This window comes from Pteronotus mesoamericanus, unplaced genomic scaffold (assembly GCF_021234165.1).
Source record: "Pteronotus mesoamericanus isolate MK-2021 breed Mesoamerican mustached bat unplaced genomic scaffold, CSHL_Meso_final contig_164, whole genome shotgun sequence".
Taxonomy (NCBI): Eukaryota; Metazoa; Chordata; class Mammalia; order Chiroptera; family Mormoopidae; genus Pteronotus; species Pteronotus mesoamericanus.
Window position 1 is genome coordinate 25,077,388 of NW_026555065.1, and position 23,609 is coordinate 25,100,996.

Consider the following 23,609-nt stretch of genomic DNA (forward strand, 5'->3'; position numbering starts at 1 on the left):
CCAGAATCTTTCTTTTCAGTGTGGGTGGTCTTCAAACTCTCGCTGCTCTCGCTGTTTCTCTCTTTTTGCCAGCTCATTCTTTTCACCCTCACCTACCGTCAAGCAGAGTCCTCCTGCAGTCTAACTGATCTCAGGCAACTCTCCAGTCAGTAAGCAACTAGTTTTAAAATTGCCTTGCTTTGTTATTTGTACTCACTGTCTATCTTCAGTACATTGCTTGATCATCTCTCTATATCAGAGTTGTGTTGTAGAAGGAAAATGTAATAAGATCTAAAGTTACACAGGGCTATTGGGTCTGACACAGAAAAATACCAAAGAGTGCAATAAATGAATAGACAGTTGAACTGTTAGGTAGATGTTGCAAACTCTATTAGTGCTATTTAGGGAAATTGATTGAGATTTTCAGAAAGGTTAGGAACACAGTACACTTTTATTTTCATTTAAAATAATACAACATAGAGTCCTCCTATATAAAGTCACTAGCAAGCTTTCAGGGATGAATTAGATTTGGATAACAAGGAATTCCCACATTCAAGTTATAAACTTGAAATTTGTGAGCAATACAAATCTGTTGCTGGTTTTGACTTCTTATAATGATAGATCCATCTCCAGAATGTCACAAGGGGCGAGGGGAATGCAAATCTGTGAAATGTCTTCCTTATTTTGCTTGTCTTGTGCAGTATACGTAACAAGATCTGTAGCTGGGGAAAGGAAAAGGCGAGGAGGAGAATGGGGAAAGGGAGTGATTTCTGGTAATCATTCTCAAAATAAGTAAGGATAGATTTGACATTATAAATTTTCAAGGACATTAGTGGAAAATACCTACAGTGGGCCTTTTTCAGCCCCTCAAATATTCAGCTTGATCCTAATATTAACTTTTTCTAGTGACACATGCTGGCTTGGAAAGTATGCTTGTGCATACTCTGAGAACTTCATGGAGTTTATACTATTAATGGTCTCTGTGCTTATTTTATTTTATTCTTTTCTGTGTACATTCCTCAGTCTCAACTTGCAGAAAACACTTATGAGAAGATATGATAGTGTAAATGTTAGGTAGCCAAAGTGACTAAGAAAGGACCTGGAGCCAGAGAAGTCCAATTAAGGGCTTTTTATTCGAGGCAGGACACTGCAATCAAGCAAGGCGGCAGCCCCAAGGGAAAGGGTAGAAGGCCTTTTCAGGTGTGTAGCAGATCCCTGGGGGGAGGGTGAGTCACCCTGCAGGTCTGCTCCTGGGTATGTGACCAGGGAGGGCTGATTCTGTAGAAATCTGGAGGGAGAGAGGAAGGGGCAATGAGGACTCAGCTGGTTTCCAGCAGGATTCCAGGGGCTATGCCTCAGTTGCTTCTGATATGGGGAACCTTGTGTCAGCTGTGCTTAGCCTGAGACTGTACCTTCTTTGTTCCAGCATAGGCGGTGGTTTACGTCCATGTCCCCGTACGTTCTAACTATAAATATAGCCAATGCTTCTCACATGACTAATAAGCTAATATCCTATTTTGAGTAGCTAGAATTTTGAGATTTGCCTAGAGTTTTTCTTCTCTTCCTGGTCTTGTTTGGCTTCAAAGCATACTTGTTTGACTTTAAAAAGATGGCTCCTTTGACATACATATTAAATCGAGAATATAAGCTTCTCAGCTTCTTTATGAATGAGAAGTTTCTGTTGAATGTATAAGGTCAGATTTTGTCTGCATTTCATTAATTTGACTGTTTTATATTCCACCTCAGCCTCAATGTATTTCCAACCAATCGACATTGACCAGTGCAGGTACCCAGGAGAGAAGTTACCTTAAGGAGATGTCATAAAAGGCCCTCTTAGAAAAGACTTGTGGCTGCGAAGACATGTTCTAAAAAATCAAATTTTAGAAGGTTAGATAATTGCTTGAACAGAAATGCATGGAAGATTGATTTCCATTTTGGAAATTAGCCTAAGAAAGGGTCTTTTACCATAGGAAAGATTTGGGTACCTCTCAGGCAGGTCTGATTACTAGGCTGATATTCTGTTTATTATACCATGTGACGCATGAATTTTTGTTTCCATTTGCAAACACACAAAAAAACCATATTTAGAGTCATGGGTGAGATAACAGTCATAATGATGCATTATATTTCTTAAAGAAATTTCATTCTTTTTTGAACCAGTCTAAAGTGGAGAGGACATTAGACTAAAAGCTAAATGATCCACTAACAACCGATTATTACATGTCCCTCCCTGGAGAATCTTGAGGAGCCAATGTAAATGACAGTCTTGGCAGTTTTTATCAAGCTAAGAATGTTAAACAGTTTCCTTGAACTTCTTGAGCCTTGAAACCTTCCTTGATAAAATGAAGGAGCTAGGTAGTCACTGAAAAATCTCCACCTTTCTCATTTTTATATTGTTATTATTTTTTTTAACTTTGGCAAGTAAGTAGAATCAGATGTGTGAAACTGAGATTTATAATAAGAAATAAATATTTGGTTTTCCTTCAGGTTCCTGGCACAGAGCTCCTAAAACTTTTGGAGTTTCCTGTAATGAGAGCTATAAGATATCTTTTGTTATGTTAATGAGGTGACAATCCAAAGGATTGATGCCAGTTGTCAGGGAAACAACAGTGTGATTAGAGGATTGGAATTTGCATTTTCACCACCCACCACCTCCTGGGAGGAGAGAAGGGCTGGAGATTGTGTTCAACCTCCAGTGGCCAAAGATTTAATCAATCATGCCTATGTAATAAAGCCTCCATAAAAACCCAAAAGGACAGGGTTGGGAGAACTGCCAGGTTAGTGAATACATGGAGATATGAGGAAAGTGTTGTCCCAAGAGTGCACATGGAAGCTCCACCTTCCCGTACACCTTGCCTTAAGCATCTCTTCCATCTGACTGTTCCTGAGTTACATCCTTTTATAACAAACTGGTAAGCTAGTTAGTAAATTGTTTCTTGGAGTTCTGTGAGCTGCTCTAGCAAATTAATGGAACCCACGGAGGTCCTTGGAATCTCTGCTCTACAGTAGTCCCTTTATCTGACGTTTCACTCTTCAAGGTTTCAGTTACCCGAGGTCAACCATGATCTGAAAATATTAAATGGAAAATTCCAGAAATAAACAACTCATATGTTTTAAATTGTGCACTGTTCTGATGAAGTCTCAAGATGCCCTGCTTTGTCGTGCTCAGGATGAGAATCATCCCTTTGCCCATGTCTCCATGCTATAGATGCTTAACCAGCTAGTAGCCACCTTGGTTACCAGATCACTGTTGAAGTATTGCAGTTCGTGTGTTCAAGTAACCCTTACTTTACTCAGTAATCACCCCAACGTGCAAGAGAAGTGATGCTAGCAATTCAGACATGTCAAAGAGAAGCTCTAAAGTGCTTTCAGGTATCCACTGGGGATCTTATCAGATCTAGGCAAGCTTACACACACTAGACTTAACTGAACACAAGATGTTCTTGTAGACATTCACTGATGACCACTTACTATGTAGAATCAAAGAAATAAAACACAGGTGATAAAATGTGTCTCTCTATATTATTTCTGATTACTACTTCCTAACAATGAATTTACACAAAAACCACTAATAACTCTTTCTATGTAGTTGTCATTAGCAATCTTAAGGTATTGTCTTGTTTGGGCATTGGAAACCTTTTTCTCCACAGTGCCAGAGAGTAAATATTTTAGGCTTTGTGAACTACAATACCACCTCTGTTGTATATTTATCATCTTTCCTTTTTATACTCCTTTACTAATGTGAAAACTATACTTAGCTCTCCAGCTGTACAAAAAAAAAGATATGGACTGGATTTGGCTCCATGGCTATTGTTTGCTGACCCTCCATTTGATTATCCCTACAATAATGGTAAGATTATTTTGTTTTTTTCCATGGTATTTGATATTTTCTCATAGGAAATGTAGTTATGTGTGTGGGGGGATCACAGTTATTTGTTCCCCATTGAGAATATACTCCTCCCTTATGTGCTAATCAGAGTGCCAAAATTGGTGTTAGTAGTTTTCTACACTTCATTGCTTCTGTGGCCACCTAATACTAAAATCTTTAAGGGGAGAGTTGAATTTTAACTTGGTTTAGTTGAAATCAATGACAGAGAACTTAACCTATACAGGAATCTGTAGGGCCTGTGGGAGGAGCTATCAGACCCGGTGTCATCGCCAAAGAAAGAACTACAGGAAGAACTCTAGGGTTACAGCAGAGCTCCATGCTTGTAACAGTCCCTCCCCTTAACTTTCTCTCTCTTCTGTAAAAAGGGCTTTCTGTTTCTTTTTGGCCCTTGTCCATGCACATGGCTTGCCATGTCTGCATTACTGGATTATAATCCTTTCTTTTTCCTGAATAAATCCTTTTGGTGATGGAATGCCTAGTTGATATTTGTGGATGGATTTTAGCCTTACTTGCCCCCTTAGCTGATCACTCTTGTTCAGGGGTATGTTCCTGACCTGAATAAGAGGGGATGAATTTGAGAGATAATGTGGAAAAATCTTTGGGGCCTGGTAGCCAATTAAATCAGAAAATCAAGGATTGCTCCTAACTTCTGGCTTTAGTGACTATTGTTATATAACAATATTTGATTTATTGAATCCTTCAGAACTGTCACAATAATTAGTATTAACTTTTGAAAAGCTTTGGTGTGGTCAAGAAAAAACGAAATCCAAGAAAAGAGTATTGAAAGAGGGAAGCAGTGGCAATGATAGGAATGGACAAGATGACCACTACAAAGTATAAACCTGAACGACTCACCACTTCCTCTTTCCTGTGTGTTTATTTGGAGGTATCATAGGCATGAATCCATAGTGCCTCCTCCTGCCTCATAGTGTGTCTGTGCCAATATGGGGCAGCTTGGTCTATTGTCACCTCATGGAGAATGTTATAATGCCAACTTTATTATGGGTGGACTTGGAGCTGTGGTGCTAGGAAGCAGGAAGCTTGGCTGAGTGAAAGTACAGGGAGATGCTTCCATGGGCACAGGGGCGTGGGCGAGGGAGACCAAGCAGAATTTTGGCCTGGTCATCTCTGTCATTTCTCATTAGAAGCAGATAAAGGTATTTATTTTGTGCTGGATACTTACTAGGTCTTGCAAAGCAAAGATGACAGGAATGTAAGATAACTAAAGCAATATTCTTCATCCTTAGAGAGCTTATGCCAAATTGGGGAGGCAGAGCTCAAGTACAGCATGCTGAGAACACTTACAGATGCAAGCATAGGCAAATTAGTGGCCATTTGTCTAGATAATGTTCTCACAGTGAGAATTTATCATCCTGTCTATAGGAGGAGTGCCAAGTAAAGATGAAATCAGAACGCAAGTGGGGGTTTGGGAGTGCAGGTGGGCATATGTATGTGTGTGTATCTGTTGCATTGTGGGGTGGTGAGTATTACCTTGCAAAGGGGCATTATAGGAGGATAAATTAAGCCCATATTTTTGAGTATAGGGAAGAGGGGACAAGGAGTGCTTAGTGGAAAGTAGAGCAATTCAGAGTCAAGAATGAACAAGTGGAGTTCAAACACACCAAGAAGAGAGGTTAACTCTATTTCCCAGCTGGCAAAATACTACTACTCTCTTACAAAGTGTTTCCATACCAGAAGCCCCGAAGCACCAAGAGCGTGGAGGTGTACTGGCCCATTAGTGGGGGCTTCTTAATGTTGAGCCAGGCTTTTGCTTGCTTGAGGCCTGATTGCTATAATACCTCGTCTAGTTCTTTTCATCTTGATCCCATGAGCTTAGGAAAAGCTGAGCAGCTGGTGCGTATTTTTGTTCTCTTGTGTTGGTGAACGCTTTAGCTATTCGTCTCTAAAGCCTAAAAACACATGGCAATAGCTCTCAACCAATGCCCTGGAGCTCTTAATCAAGCCGATGTTTTGTTTGGTTGTATTACAAAGAGATTTAAGGACACTTTGCATGGCATTCTTTCTCTGTAATTGCAGATATTAAATGCAGCCCTAGACAAGGTGTAAAACATCCTTGGAGACAGTTTAGTGATGAAATGCCAGGTCTTTCTGACATTAATAGGCTTTGGTGGGATTAGGTAGTAATAGTTACATAATGTATGATTTGTAGCAATGAAATGCTAAAAGGACCAATTACTGCTTCATAATGGCCACACCTTTAACCTAATGGCACATCTATCCCTTTGAAGAGTTCATATATATTTAAATGAAGGATACTAATCACCAATCACCTTGGCAAAGGCAAGACTAGCTGTCAGGAATCCTACTGCAGCTCTTCCTCAGCCAGTGAGGACACAAGCAGTGCCGTGTGAGCTAGCCTGTGTGGCACTGAGTCAGTTTGCTTCTTTGCTTGGTTCCACCACTTGCTGGTCAACCTTGGGCAAGTGACTTAACTATTCTCTAAACCTCACTTTTTACAAATTTAACTTTTTAATAGGAAAATTTTTAAACATCCACAGAGTGGAGAGGGTGCACAATGAACCTGCGTGAAGCCATTATCAGTCTTCACAACTTACAAACATTGTGTGGTGACTGGCTTTTTTCACGCACATCAGAATTTATGCAAGTATGTATCCACAATCCCTTCAAGGAGTGATACAGCGATGCGCATATTCTCAGCAGGGAGGGCTGACTTGAGGGCATGGCTAAAACCAAAGCCAGGGCATAAGGTAGATGACCATTCAGATAATAAATATTAAATAATACATATTGAACTTCCAACATTGAAAACAAATAATTTAAGAAAGGAAGTAGCCTCTTTTTATGACTGGTTAAAGCTGGCTTTGAAAATAAATATACATTTTGAGCAATGGCTTATCTACTGTTAGAATATGTGTTCTCATGTATTTATTTAGTAATTATTCAGTTACTGCTGCCCATGAGGCCCAGCAGTTGACACGGTGAGGGATACAAGCATGTGTGACAGTTTTCCGTCAAGGAACTCACAGGGCCATAGATCGGAATCTGAGGCTGTGCTGATTCTGCCACCTGCGTCCCGGCCCGCCTGAGCACTCTGCAGTCTCAGAGTCATATCTGGGTGTTCCAGCTTGTCCTCGCTTCCCTTTCCAATGCAGCTTTTGTCACCTCTGTCTCCATCATGGTGAGTAAACACATTTAACTCTAAGACGATTTCCTTCTCTAGCACCAGGGACGGGGTAATCTGCTTTTCCTCCAACCTGCACTTGGAGGTTGAGACATTTGCCGCACTCAATTTTTTCATTATAAAATGGGGCCATACTAGCTTGTACCTGTTATGATAGGGATCAATAGAGATAACATGTAAATCACATGCAAGTGTTAGGAATAAAGTGGAATATTAATGGAACTTGTTCTCTTTGCACTCAATCTGGAATTTAATGTGGAGGTAATGCTTCCCAGAAATATTTTAAAACTTATAGAGCTGAGTTCTTCCTGGAAGACAGAGTAAAGGGACAGTATTTCAGAAGAATTACCATATCTTGATTGGAAACCTAGCACTTCATCCCCTCTATTTCTGCCGCCCAATGCACACGCTGTATGTCTCCAAGCTTTCCTGTTCCACCTGAAGGAGCATCTGCACTTAGGATCCCTCAGACTGAGCTGTCTTCACCCTCCTGCCTGGACCACCACTCCAATCCCAAACTCACTACACAAATTCTTAATCCATAAATCTGATATAAATCTTTTCAGTAAAAGAGAATCTTTAAGATTTTTTCTTTGTAAAGTCTAAGCTGGGGGCAGTAACGTGTGGAAGACCTACTAATTGAATGAAGGTCAAGTCTAAGACACTTGTCCATTCAGGTCAGAGTTAGACTGCCTCATGTGAGAACTGTCCTGGATTACTTAGAATACATGGTTATACCCCATTCTTTTTACCATTGGAGCTCAGCATGTATCTTCCTGTGAGCAGACTACATGCTCACCACAGGACAGCCAACTCTTCTGCCTGTACCTGAGCTGACTTTGACCTCTTGCTGGTCCTGAATGCTTGAGGAGCTTGACTTCAGCCTCTTGAATCATCTTCTCCTGGGGATAATGTCCCTGCGAGCTCTGGAACACTCAATGTTAAGATGCCAAGAAGATGAGGAGGAAGCAGCAAAGAGGATCGAGAAGGGCCAGCCAGTTGAAATAAGACTACAATAACCAAGGAGGGTATAGTTTCTAGGAATGCCAAGTGAAGAAAGTTTACCAAGTATAACAGAGGAGCCAATGACATCAAGTGCTGTTAGGAGATAAAGTAGATGAAAACTAAAAATAGCTCATAGGATGTGGCAATATCAATTGGGTAAGTTTAGTGCATGAATTTCATTCACTTTAATTTGTATAAACGTTACTATGATAAGTATTTTTATTCTTTTTATTATGGGTTTTATTTATTGTGTTTTCTTAAGGGTACCGCAACTTGAGTATACTATAGTCATGAGCGATGATAATAATCTGTTATCTGTGTCTATGAGAAGATTGTTCTAGGGTAGTACCAGAGGGCTCAGGGATCTCCAGTAGAAGTCTCCAAACCGCACACACTTGTGAATTCTGGGTGAGGTTACGAGTTTGTCCCACAGTGTGCTTGCTTCGTTGTCATCACCTGACAAAACGTAGTGCCATAGCCTTTCTCCTTGTTGTATTTCCCCATGTGTCCTGGGGTCAAAGATGAGAATGGAGACAGGGATAAAGTGTGTGGGGAGTGTATTTATTTATTATTTGTTTAGTATTTTAAAATTGAGTTTATTGGGGTGACATTGGTTAATAAAATTATATAGGTTTCTGGTGTATTTTTCTATAATGCATTATCTGTATATTTTATTGTGTGATCACCACCCCAAGGCAAGTCTCCTTCCATCGCCATTTATTCCTCCTATTTTTTATTCTTTTGCAAACAATCTAAGATTCAGGATATATAACCTGCCCATATTCATGCAGATAGAAAGTGGCAGACTTGAGGCTTGCACCCAGGTTTTCTGACCCTAATTCCCATTATCTCTGATACCAGATATTTATATGTTTGTTTGACTTTAAATCATAGATTTTCTTTTGTCAGAAATTTATATTTCAAGACTCAGACATTGTGGACATAAAATTTTTTCCCACTTTTACGAATTCAAAGTATTGGTAATCTTGTGGCATAATATTTTTAGGAAACACCTATTCTATCTGGGAGTAAAGCTAGACTGAACATGACCACCTTTAACATTCAGTACTCTGAACATTCCAAAATATTTTGTGGGAGGTAGAATGGGAAGAGGAAAATGTAAAGAGAGAGGGAGAACTCATGCAACTTCAAGCAAATCATTTCCCTGAACACAGTTAGCTGGCCTCCCCAAAGAGACGTATGAGAAGGTCAGCATGTATTGTTCATAGTCATTCTGTGTTCTAGGCCAGCAGTCCCCAACCTCTTTGGCACCAGGGACCAGTTTCATGGAAGAAAATTTTTCCACAGGCTGGGGGATGGGGGATAGTTTCAGGATGACTCAAGTGCATTGCATTCAAGCTCACCTCCTGCTGTGCAGTCCAGTTCCTAACAGGCCCAGACTAATACCAGTCTAGCCTGGAGGTTGGGGACCCCTGTTCTAGGCAATAATACAGAAAACTAATAATTCTGGGACTAGTGAGCTTAAAGACTCTTGAACATCTGGGCATAGAATCTGATTTTATTGTCTCTGTTTTGCTGTATGCAAGCACATGTATGCAAACAATATTTAAGGTCAGCTCAACTCTGTCAACTGACTCTTTAGTGAAGTTTATCATAAGCATTTGAGCACATCATTAAAGTACTATAATTCAGACATTAGCATCAAGTTGTTCTTTTGAAGCTCAATGATTAATGCCATAAAAATGAAACACTCAAATGAGAATGTGCCTATGGCTCTGGAACAATGTGAATAGGACTTCTATAATAAGGGACTATTAAATATTTCTGTCTGTTCCTTGGCCCAGAGTGCTGGGAAGACTGGAAAATGCCATACATATTACTTTCTTGAGGATAAAAGAAGAGCAAGAGGAAAATTGATTTGGCCGACTCATTGTTCTCCATTGCTTTTGTCCAACATAAGGATTTCTAATTGTTCATTTTCTTACTGAAAAAAAGTAAAGAGTAGTGTTAGAATATGGTGATGGTGCAAAGTGACAGGAGAAAACCTGCAGATGATGGAGATATTCACAAAAGCGTCCTGCTTCTCACAGGTGTCAAATTTACAATTACCCACCAAATAATTTCAGGTCAGATATCCATTTCTCTGCATTTCTTTTGCTTTTGTTTTTTACAAGCCACAAAAGATAGCTTTTATTATGAGCTTCATCAAAACCTGAAGAAAGTTGTACTAGAAATGTGGCACCATAGACATCAACAGTAACTTTTAGGAGGCTGGAATGAATCTCATAAAACTTCACTTCATTTTGAGACATAAGGTAACGGAATTCTAGAATTGCAAAATGCTAACAAACAGGGAATTTACTAAAAACCCAAGGTTAATTAAAACAACCCAAGTCATGGGCAGTTTCTAAGTTTAACAGGGTTGTTTTGAATAGTTTTAAGGCAGAGACTTACGCTAAGTCCAAGTGCCTGGTCCATCTAGAGCCCTGTGAGTGTCCAAGACAGCCACAAAAATGCTGAAGAGAGTCCATAGCCTTGAATTCAAAGCCTCCACGCCTGTGTCTATTGTTTGTGAATGTGGTTGGAAACTAGAGCTCAAGTCCCAAAGGAATGAAACCTGCCTGATAAAGAAAGTAGCTTCTGAAATGGTAATACCCCAAAGAGATTGTGAAGGGTTGAAAAGGCTCCAGGATATTAACATTCAGGATTAGATGTTAGGTAGTTTATCTGTTAGTGCTTAATGTGTTGGTCTAGGGTGGGTGGAGCAGGATGTAAAGACATTAGCTCAAGCAGAACCGGGCATTCATCCACCAGCATCCTGCCATTGAGCTGCACATCATCTTGGCTCACTCTGAATCTCTCAGTGATTCTGTTCCCTTATTGGTAAAATGTGGGGAGAGTGATTGTTGCTGCCTCTCCCAGGATTAATGAGGTGGTATTCACAAAGAGCATTGTACTCTTAGGAAGGAATGCTCTGTGGCAAGACATTATAGGGCAATAACATTAAGCATGTTTAAAACATGTGCCTCCTGTTACCAAATGGATGCTACGGCTGAACAGTCTTGTATCCCAAATATAAACCAATGCATATGGAACTGCTTATGGGTAACAGATGACAGGCTGAGTAAGTGAGATAATTGATTATTATACAGAAGGTAGTTCATGCTTAAAAAATGCTTTATGCCTTCTATTTCATCCTCATTACACTGAAGACATACTTGAGAAATCCCATTTAGATAATCACTGGCCATTGATAGCGGAAATTAGAAATGGAGAAAAGGATCCTGTCACTGACTCTGTTTCCTGGGAGACAACATGGAAGAAGTAATTCCAGTAACAATGCTTGGATGCTCCTGCTGTGTGTTAACGCAGCTTCATAAGCTCTGCAACTGTGGCTGTGAAAAATGCCAGGCTGAGCCCAGGATGGCGACCGCTGGACTCTCTCTTCATAGTTGCCTGAAATCTTTTAGGCAGGGACCACATTGGAAACCTCCAAGACCCACAAGTAAAGAGCAAGTCTCTGTAGTCGGAGTGGCACCCGCGTATGTCCCACCTTGCTTGTGCATGTTATTCAGACACATTTCCATTTAAATAATAAGCCAGTTGTGTCCTGAAGAGCATCTCTTTCTGCATTTGGACGTTTGGGGATTCATTTCATGATCAGCTTGCTGAAATCAAATAACTTCATTCCCCTAACTAGTCTGTTAGTGGATTCCCACTGCACTTAGGGAAAAAGATGCCATCTTTTTACCACAGCCTCCAACCTGAGATGTCCTCTAAACTCCTTTGGGCTCACTTTCCCTTGTTTGTCTCTTGTTTGCCATGGTGTGCTTTAGGCTAATTCCTACCCTAAGCCTCTGCCTTGCTACTACTCTGGTTAAAGGGTTCTGCCCTAGCTCTTCATATGCTGGAAGCTTCATATCTCAGCTCAAATATCACTTTCTCAAAGTGACTCTGATCATCTGATCTAAGATGCTGGCCTCCCATCCACTCTTCATTGCATCACCTCACTGTACTGTTTTTCAAAGCATAACTGCAATTAACTTACTCATTTGTTTCTTGATTATTGTTTCTTCCTCATGAAAGTAGAGAGCTTGACTATCTTCATCACTCTTGCAGCCCTCGAGCCTGGACGACCACTTAAATTCTTAGTAGATATGACTTCAGTGGATGAATTAATGGGGAACATTCACAATTTAGAAATAGAATATTATCTTGTGTCTAGAAGAGCAAAATTGGCCAGGGTATTTTTCTTGTCCCACAGCCAGAATTTAAGACCAAGGGAAAAGTCTATCTTACAGTAGGTTCCCACAAGATCAATATTTCTTTAAAAAATTGTTATTTAATTACAGTTGCCTCACTCCATACTCCCCCCACCCCGTTGCTCTCCCCTGCCACGCCCACCCCCCTGCTCCTACAATCAATCCCCACCCCATTGTCCACATCCATGGGTCCTTTATGCATGTTTAGATTTCCAAATCTTTATGTGATTTTTAATCTTAATTGCTTAATTCCACTTGGTGATATGCTTGTTCTGAGGAAATCTTTTGTTTAAAGTGTTGTTAAGATAGTTTGGGATCATTGCATTCATCATGGTTTAGCTTTAAGGGCAAGAGAGAACTTGTCGTGTATGGGATCTAGAGATATAGATATTTTTTGGAGTGATTAAACCTAAAAAGACTTCTTACAAACTTACTTTACTGTTTTAGATAGATAGAGGTGTCACTAGAGACTAGAGTTCTAATCTCATTTCTCATCCTTATTAGCAGAAGGTTGGAAAGACACTTAACCTTTCTGACTTTGTGTTCTCATACATTGCCTGCCTGATCTATGTCTGAAGGGTGTTATGAGGACCAAGTGGCTGTAAAGGCTGTGAAAACTTTAGAGTACTATTTGGTTGTAAGATATTAGTTTTTATATATGAACTCTTGAGTGATCTATCTGTTGATTCCTGTCTTCCTCACCAGGTAATCACTTTTTACTCCTTTTTGTATCTTTAGTCCCCAGGGCAGTAAGTATTCAATATATCATGGAATGAATGAATACTATCATTATTCTTATCTTTCTCTTGGTCAACTTTTACCTCCTAGTTGTACGCATTACTGACTTTCTATTTATTTTTCACTGTCTCTCATTTGTAAGCTATTTGCCATTAAATACAGTAGTTTCATAGGAACATCTCTCATTTCGGTTAACTTTAGTGTGACTTTCTGTTATTATTATCACTTTAAATGACTTGCACTTGGTTTTTAGCATCTCTAGGGACTATAAGGGGGAGAGGACATCTGTTCAAAAAACAATGTGAAAGGAATGGATCATGCAGGGTATGGCCTTTGGAGTGTAGACTCAGAATATTTGAGATTTTTACTAATTACAACCCCAGCCCACTTCAAGTTATGTGCTGTAGCCATTGAGGAAACTAAAGTCAAGACCTTAGTGAATCATGTCCTAGCCTGTTGGGCAATACCTTTATTTTGGGATTTGGGTTATTTGTAGATTGCCCTTTTTTGGTATAAATGAGCAGCACTGTTTATTTCCATTTTGCAATAAAAAGCTACTGGCTATTTAGCCAGAAACCAAATATTTTCACTTTGAATTGCTTTCTGGACATTTTTCCAACAGTGTTTGATTTGAAACTGTGAAACCCATTACTCCCCTTTCCTCCTCCCCTTCTCCCATTCCTCCCCTCCCCCCATTTCCTTCTAGGTGGATCAAATCCAATGCTTCAGAAAATAAAACCAGTATTCTGTGATTGCTTCTTTACTATATGAAAGGATCAGAGAGGCTGAAATAAATGCCTGTTTGGCCCCAAAATGCATTCAAGGAAAGTCACAAGCCAACCAGGTGTTCCAGAATATTTTGCTTTAGGCCAACCTGCCCAGGAACTGGCACTGGAACATATCTGGGCTTTGATATTTTCTGTGCAGCTTAAAATGTTATCTTTGGGTGCATTTATTGGGCTGCATAAGAAATATTATACAATTTGCATAGTGATAAAGTTATGTATGTCTTAGACCTGTTCTCCAGTCATAGAATATTCCTTTTACAGACCTTTGGATCCCTTGGGTTGTTTTTAAGTGTAATTTTAATTTTTGATTTTTCCATCTGGATGCACTCTGCACTCTCCATTTACTTTACTAAAATTTTCCAGCATGTTTGTTTTCTTATCCTCTGAAAAATCTTACCTACAAACCTATGCCCTTTATACAATAACACACACACACACACACACACACCCCAAAACAAATTTTAAACACCTTAAATTTAAGAATTTAATTTCATTTCCAGCTGTGATTTACTATCAGTAGCCTGGCTGTCCTTTATTTTAGTCATTTCCACCCTTGCTTGATTCAACTCAAGGCACTCAATTCCCAATTGAGTCACAGTCTAGCTATTTAGTAGATTTGTATATTTCCTTTTTATTTTGGTGACATTGCTTAGGTATGCCCTGCCATTCTTGACATAGCTGATAACAGGAAGCCTTCAAAAGACATTTTTCTTTTTAATAACAAGTGACAACAGTTGAATAAAAAAGAATGAAAGAAAAAAAATAAAAATAATCTCTAAAAGAATCAGCATGAATAAAACAAGAGTGAATTGAAAATTTTCAGAAATAGACTGGGTATTACTATTTTAGATTCAAGAGAATGTGAACTATTTTCTTCTCATTTTTCTATAGTGTCCTGTAAGTAGAAGATAAAGGATGCCTTGCAGAGATATATAAAATTCACTGTCCCAGTATTATGGAGAGTTGACTCAAACTTTCAGATATTTTAAGTGGCTGGAAAAATAAATAAACACAAGATAATTTTATGAGTTTTAAGAATGTTGCCTGAACCCCAGAGACGGATCCAACTGGACCAGACCTGCTTTACCCCTTCTGAATGCATAATACATGTTGGTAAATTAAAGGCTTTGAGAAGTCCTACAGTGATTTATCCTGTTTAATTTGGTATTTCCTATGTTTATTAGACTCTTCTCATGCAATAAAAATTAATGCCTCATAGAAAATGTCCAAAGAGCACAGTTGAATTCTAAAAGCAGAGGGTGGGCTTTTGGGGACACCGTCTCTGCTGTGTGATCATCAGGAGAGACAGAATCAGGAGAAGAAGCAGAGCCCTGTGGCTACCAGCTGGAACCTAGGGGTGACAGCGCAAGAGTGTTGGGTCTTATTCACAGAGAGAGCGGGACTGAGGGAGAGGAAGTAAGCTGAGGTGTCCCACATGCCCCTGAGCAGGCATGCAGAAAGGCTCATCTTTCAGGTAGGCCATGCTTTTCCAACTTGGTTGGATATTTGAATCATACTGTTACTTTATTTTGCTTTGAAGATAATTGACTAATTTTTATTATTCAACCTATATGGAGAAAAACAACATTCCTGAGTCATTTATTCAATAATTACTCAGCATATCCCTGGTGAGTAATTATAATCATATTTTTAAAACAGGTTTAAATTATTTATCATTGTTTTCAATTTAAGCCACATCAATTAGATTTCCTACAAGTTACACACACAGACACACACATACACGCTACTCACACTCCTATTATCTGTTCCTCATTCTGTGGTGGTATATAATGAAAGGTTATTGTGAACCTGGTCTACATAACACAGCTGTCCTACAGATGTTCCCGAATTATATTAAGTGCATTACACATTAATGTTAGCTTATTGGAGTCTGAAGCTCTCACCCCAACCCCAAGCACTTTAACTCCTGACTCCTCTTTGATTTACTTTCAAACTGAGTGATTAAGGAGCAATATAAAAACCACATGTAAAATACCCACTGAGCTTTCTTTCTTTCTTTTTTTTTCATACATAAATACAATGGGGGAAAGCCAATGTGGAGATAGTGGGCCAACCAGTGGTTTACTTTGAAGCTTACCAGGGACACTAGAGAAGTTTGCCAGTATATGAATCATGTTTGAAGAGACAGATCAAGAAGTGAAATACAGTGTCAGAGCCTGGCACCTCCTGGGTTTGGATGTCCAAACTTCATTGTCCAAAGCAATTTTCTTTCCTTGTCCACTTTGCATTTGTGTCACTCTTCTCTTCCAAAAAGTCCTCAAAATGGAAAGGCATATGATCTGTGTGACCAAAGTTGTAAACTATCATCACATTTTAAAAATGGAATTGTCAAGTAGCCTTGAATTTAGATCTCACTTGGAGATTTACTGATCCCTACAGAGGTTTAAATCACTGGTAGTGAAGTATTTTATGTCCTTCACCCTTTCTAAGGATATCCTCTAATTTCATTTTGCTTCTAATTATTTTTTCCTTAAACTTCCAGGGTCCCCATAAGAGTAATTGTCTATAATTTTACCCTTCTTGGAAGAGGTGAAGGAAAGGTCAAAAGAATTTTCTGGTGAGAGAACTGTGTTTTGTTTTCTTCAGGATGTTTAACACATTACTCTGTAGATATTCTACTCATTACTACTTCACTTGGTATTACTTGATTCCTTTGAAACTCATTTTCATTCCGACAAATCTGACTTCTGGTGGTGGCTGACTTTGTGAGAGAATGAATCGTACACATAGTCTTTAGCTTGTACCTTTCTGTATTCTAATCTGTCAAAGAACAGAAGAGCCATAGGGAACCACAGTGAGTGGGGAAGATTATTGGAAAGATTTTGCCCACTACTGTCTCTGTAGAATGTCACACAGGTGGCCTCTCTGACCAGGGATTTTAAGTAAGGCTTCACTTTCCACTGTGGAGGACTTCAGGATGAAAATCTTCTCAGAAACCACAGAACAGCAGCACCTGTTTCCTTGAGAAGTTCTAGAAGAGGGTACAGGAAAGCGTGCTGATTTGAAGGTGGTAAAGAATCCAGTCTTTTTGTATCAGCACCTCAGGAATCAAGCTCTAGTCTGTCTCCTATAACTTTGGGAGTTCACCAGCCACATGCTTAATATTATTAAGGACTTCATGAGTTACAAAAGTTAAAGGCAGGTCTGGAGTCAACTTGTATCTATCCTTTCCTGAATTATAAGAGTCTTGGGGAAGGGATTTGTATTTGTTACCTTTGTATTCTTCACAGTGCTTAATAGTGAAAGAATGACAATACTGTTAATCTCATCAGCTGACAAATATTGAGTGTTTACTATAAACCAAGAAATATGGCAAACACTATATATACATTCATTACCTTGTTTAATCTTGATTATAATCCTACCATTATTAGTACTTCCACATTATAGATAAAGAACTTGAAGCTTAAAAGTGATATAACTTGCCTAAAATCACATAGCTGGCATATAGGTAGAATAGTGTTCCCAAAAAGATATATCCAAGTCCTAATTTTTGGTACTTATAAATGTGACCTTATTTAGAAATACAGTCTTTGCAGATGTAATGAAGTTAAGGATCTTGAGATGAGGTCATCCTGGATTTAGGTTTGGCCTTAAATCCGATGATTGGTCTCCTTATGGAAGAAAGTAGAGGGAGATTTGCGACAGGCAGAGAAGGCCATGTGGAGATGGAGGCAGAGATCGGAGGGATGCATTTTTGAGCCAAGGAATGACAAAGACTCCTGGCCACACCAGAAGCTAGAAGAGAGGTCTGGAATGGATTCTCCCGCAGAGGCTCCAGAAGCAACCATCTCTGCCAACACTTTGATTTCAAAGTTCTGGCCTCCAGAACTGTGAGAAAATAATTTATGTTGTTTAACTGATCCTGTTTGTGGTCATTTGTTACAGCAACCCTAAGAAAAGAATATAGTAAATGATGGAACCGATGTTCAAAGCCAAACATCAAAGCCCATGTTTTGAGCCCTATTCTTTACACATCCCCCGTATTGACTAGGCCAATGCTGTGTATATAATAAATGGGGCTGGGTTCAATTTATATGAAAGAAGCAAATGGGTGAATTTTGATTCTCTTGATTTCCTTGGAAAATGGTAGAGAATGTATGTGGAGTAAGAATAACTGTATTTTTTAGTGATAGAGTTGGAACAACTGTTAGTGTGTTCTGATAAAATTTCCTTTTAGTTCACATAGATAGCAGGCAGTTATAACTCCAGAGATTTAATATTTTAGGTTCACTGATCAGACATATGCTAACAACCTCCTGGAATGATAAGGTATGAATTTAATGAATACATCAAGAGCCTCCGAGCCCCAGGCGGCTAACTGACGCAGTCCCAACGCAGACAGCTCCCCAGAACATCTCTGCCAGAGCACCCCGCCTCCTCTCTTATTTTCTTATTTTGTCTTCCATCGAGTTGATTAGTTTAGTTTATGATCCTCATTTTAACTGAGCCTATAGTTAACTCTATAGAAATAGAAAGGTGTAGAGTAAGTTAATAGTGAAGTGAGCATGGGCAGGAAAGAGGGAGGGCAGAATCTCAGAAGAGAGGGCAAGTGTAGGAGGAGAAAGAATTACCAGAAAAATGATGGAAGGAAAAAACACAGTATTTTGCTAGTGGTACGTTTGAATAAACCTTTACTTGAACTTTTTTTCCTGCCGTGAATGATTTCTCTGAAATAGTGGATTTTAAAGGAATTAGAGCAGAGACATGATTTTCTTTCCTTTTCAACTTACGTTAGCTTTTATTATTGGTAAGAAGCATTCTTTCCTTATGCCCTTTGTCAGCACCGTCCTGTGGCTGCAAGTGTCAAGGGGGACAGTCACTCCACCACTCTGACCCATGAGGGTGCCCGTGTCACCTAGCCAGAACCAAGCCAGACTCTCAAATCTTATTCTTCTAACACCAGTGGCTTTTTCAGAATCTCTTTAATGAAATGGCAGGATATTTGTATGGCTTTCCTTCCCCTTCCTCCCCCCCAAAAAACCTATTCTATTTTGTATCCTTTCTGTAAAATTTATTCTTCATTGGAACTCCATAGTTGGCACTATTATCTCTACGTTTCAGATGAGGAGTTGCATACGGCAGGGGGAGTTTAAGTGGCCTGCCCAAGATCACATGGCTTGCAAACAACCCAGGGATCTCGGGGGTATTTCCTGATCTTTTCCTAAGTGGATGAGTACTGGGAGTTGAGAGCCTCTACTTTACTGCCCTATAGGCCATGCCATTCCAGTCTAGGTCTGGTGCCATTGCTGACAACTAGCTTTAGAAATATTTCAAGGGTCGAATACTCCAGTAGACTAAAAGCACAGGGAAGGAAAATGGATTAAATACTCATTTCATTCCAGGAGAGTTATACGATCCAGTTATAGAAAGTGCCCTGAAGCCGCCATGATTTAGTTTTTTTCCTCCCTCATCTCTTTAGGGGACTATAAACTAGAGAATTAAAAAAAAAATACAGTTGACGTTGTTAAATTCTAAACCTTATTCTGCTCATATCAGCAATTTTTCCAATAGTTAAATGTGATCAATTTAGGCATAGATTCGTAAGACAAAGTTGAATTTGCTAATATACAGTTGTACATATTCCCAGCTGTTAAAGTGCAGATTTCCAGGAACTAAATTAAAATCAGAGGTTGCCAGCAACTATTTCCAACCAACTGTGTCTTAGGAAGGATGTGGTTAAAGAACTGTAAGAATATTTTTTTATACTTGCAGAAAAATGCCCCTTTAGAGACATAGATAAAATAACTTTATTCATTTTAATTACCTTCCTCCTTTTCTTTACTATTTTAGTAACATTTTCTTTCACTAAAAAGTTGAGTCATTCTAAATCTATATAAAATTCTTTGGCTTCTGTAAACGCATAGAAGGCTTAGGAAGAGAATAAACATTACTTGAGACCCTGCCATTCAAAGATAACAACTGGTAGCATATTGAAATATATTCTTCTAGGTAAGTTGATCCTACAAAATCAAAACCACACTATTTTAAAATATGCTTCCTATGCTCAACCATATATTATGAACATTTTTTCCACATCACTATTATTCTATGAGATCATTTTAAGTGGCCTTATAATATTTACTTAATTTTTAGAGTTGTTTTCCATTTTTGATGTATAACTAATGTGATTAATATCTACTACATAAATCTTAGAAAATATCTCTGAATAATTTTTTAGAGGAGTTGATGGTTAAAAGAGCATGCACATTCTTAAGGCTTGGGCTATACATGTAGTCATTTTATCCTCCTAGAAATAGGAAACGTTTTCACTTTTTGCCAGTAGTGGGTTAAAGCCCCCATTTCCCTGTGTCTCAGTCAGCACACATTGTTTCCATCATGGCCAATTTGGTCGGCAAACTGTGGAATTTTATTGCTTAAATTAATACCTATTATTAGGAAGGAAAGAATTCATCTGTTATTTGGTCACTTTTTTCTTTTCTGAGTTATTTATTGAGCATAATTTTAGACCATTATGTTTGCTGTTTTTGTTGCTGATTGCTAAGTGCTATATAATTAAATAACAATCCTTTGTTCTGCCATGCATTTATTTTACATTACTCTTTTTTGTGTGTGAGCTTTTCATTTGTTTTTAATTTTATTGATGGAATTTTTGACAGTCAGATTTTTGCCTTTTAGGTTGTCAAACCTATCAGTATGGTTTTTATTGATTCTATCCTTAAATTTTTACTTAGTCAGAACTTCCATGCCCCAGCATCAGGAAAATGTTGATAATATTTTCTACCAGATTTTTAAAATGGTGCTATTGTTCATATTTCCTTCTTAAGTATGCATGGAATTTAATCTGATGAATGTAATGAGGGAAGAAGTTAACAAGATATGTTTAGCCAGCACCTAAATAATCCATTACTCCTCTAATAATTTGACAAGAAACCCTTTCATGTACCATATTTTATAAGCATTTGCATTTGTTTCTGAACTTTACAGTCTCTTCTACTTTATTCCTAGGCAGTAGTAGTATTCTGTTAATTATTTTTGTTTTATAATATGGCTTAATGACTTGAACGAATTCCGTCTACTTGTTATCACTTTCATCTTTATCTTATTATTTAAATTTTTTGAGAATACTGTATAGTTCATTCTCCCAGGCAAATTTTAGAATAATTTTCTCAAGTCAGACATTAAAAATAACAAAGAAACGTCCATTGGTATTTTGATTGAAACCACATTTAATGTATTAATCTTTAGTGATTTGACATCTTTTCAGTATTTAGTCTCATTCAGATATGTTCCTTATCTATGAAGTGACCTTACCCTCTACAGACATTTTCTCAGACTATAGCAGATATTTCTAATCCTTCGCAGGGTGTAGACATCAGATGTTCCATATTTACGCCACCATGTGTGTTGAGGATGCCTTGACATTGGCGTTAGTCAGTGCTGTGGCCAGTTTAAAAATGGCTGTATTGCAAAAGCAAAATCTAACCTGGGCTGATATTGTAACAGACACATGTAACACACACACACACACACACATACACACCCACACACACTGGTATCCCTTCTCCCTTCTCTCTGAAGCAGAGGACTTGAATTTGATTAAACACAGAGGAAGAAGAGAACCTCGATCAAGGACAAGAGAGAGTAGGCGATTTTTTTTGTCCCTTCTGTAAATGGTGGAGAGATAAATTACCATAGAGTAGGATGAACATTTCCCAGAACCATGAATAGTGTGAATTATAAAGACCACTGGAGATGAAAGAGGTCATTGCAGAACAGGGCTTGTCTATCCAGGTACCCAACCCTCTGCTCTCGAAGATATGCCTGGGGTATGAGCTGAGTCCCAAGACTTAGGTCCTCTCAGGCCCCTTTCCTTTCCCCTTCCTTGGTCCCTTCTCTCTGTCTTCATTTCTCAAGTCTGTGCTTAGGAGGCTTCATTGTAATCAATGATTTTGACTATAACAAATCTCTCTGTTAACCTTACTCCTAATTAATCATGCACTCAACTAGTAAGATAAATGTTAAAAGGTGCTTGGGAATGGAGGTTACATAAAACACTTAAACATTGAAATAAATGTTGTTATCTCAGTGATCTATGTTAATCTCTACTTAAATTTCTCTCTCAATCTCTCTCTCTCTCTCTCTCTCTCTCTCTCTCTCACACACACACACACACACACACACACACACACACAAGCACGCGCACACACGATACTAACGATGCTATAGGTTCCCCTGGTTATTTTCTGAACTAACTTCTGGTACATTTTTATCTTGTATTAAGTTACTATTTAAAAACAGATGCTAATTGCTTCTGCTATTTAGTGGAAGCTACAAATATATTCTTAAGTAATTATAAGATCTCTCCCCTCAATCTATCCCCCCTGCCATCTGAAGCTTCAGGTTTTCACGACCCCACATTTCTTTCTTCTCTGGCCCTGAATTGCCCTCAAACAGAACACCAGAACGCCTCTTTGTGTGTCTTGTACTGTCCCTAAGTCATTCAGTCCTGACTGATTTGTCTGGATAAAAAGTGCAACTGTTATTTTACCACCTGGTTTTTTAAAGGGGAAGGGACTTTTACACTTCCGTGTGCTTAGGAGGCTTCATTGTAATCAATGAAGTAGTGCAATCTACTGGCAGGTAACAAAGGACCCTTAGCCTCTGGTGCTCTTTCCATGGGTCTTTGCCTAGCGTTGCTTGTTACAGGTATTTGAGTAATTTTAAACAGTGCATGACATCAGAGTTTTTTCCTGAATAGTCTCAAGAATTGACTCATTCCTTGCTTTTCTCTTTTCCATTATCCTAGGAAACTGGAGTGTGTAGGCAGGATTGGAAAGAAGAGTTTTGGTTTTCTACTTGGAAATGTTCCAAAAATTGCCTTATTGATACCTAATTAGCCATCTGGTCACTTTTACCTTGAAGAAAAAAAAATCATTGAAGATTAAGAGTTGAGTTAAACTTTTGTAAAGTGATAAAAACAATTCTTTTGTCCCTAGGGAAGGTACATGTATTTGTACATTTCAGATTTGGTGTTCTGCCCTGATAGGATATTCTAGACTCACCCTTCACCGTTAGGATAATTATAGAACCAGCAACTACATGCATGAGAATAACATCTCTCACCTTGCCTAGTGTGGCTCAGTGGATTGATTGTCGGCCTGCCAACCAATGGGTTCCTGGTTCAATTCCCAGTCAGAGCACATGCCTGTGCTGTGGGCCACATCCCAGGTAGGAGGCGCGTGAGAGGCAACCATGCATTGATGTTTCCTCTCCCTCTCTTTCTCTCTTTCTTCCCCTCTCTAAAAATGAATAAATAAAATCTTTTTTTTTAAAAGAATAACATCCCTCATGAACCAATTCCATGGAAATTTTGTTTTAATCTTCACTTTTAGGACTACAAATGAATTAGCTGTTTAAGAAAATTTCTGGGGAAAGTAAGAATCCTTGGGATATGAGTGAAGGAGGACATGGTGGCAGGTTGGTCTCTGCTCCTTTTCTCCCCTCATAAGTTTTGCACAGCTCTACATTTTTGATGTTCAACAAAACTCAAGTATTGTTTGTGGTGTGTTTATCCTCTAGGTGCTGTTTCTTTCAGGTGAATTGGAAGTTGCTTCGGTGGAGAGCTGATTTGGGAGCAAGGTTTGATTCCTGTAGGAGTTCATTGTGGGGGATGCGGGGTGTAGGACACTTTTCTCTCTCCTAGCCAGGGGACTAGAATAAAACAACCATCCCTAAATTGATGTCCTTCTGGCTTCGAGTCTTGACTTTGGCTTTCTGAAGGGTACAGTGTAATCCCTCTTTGATTTCCTGAGCTATGGGCAATTCTCAGGGCTTTATAT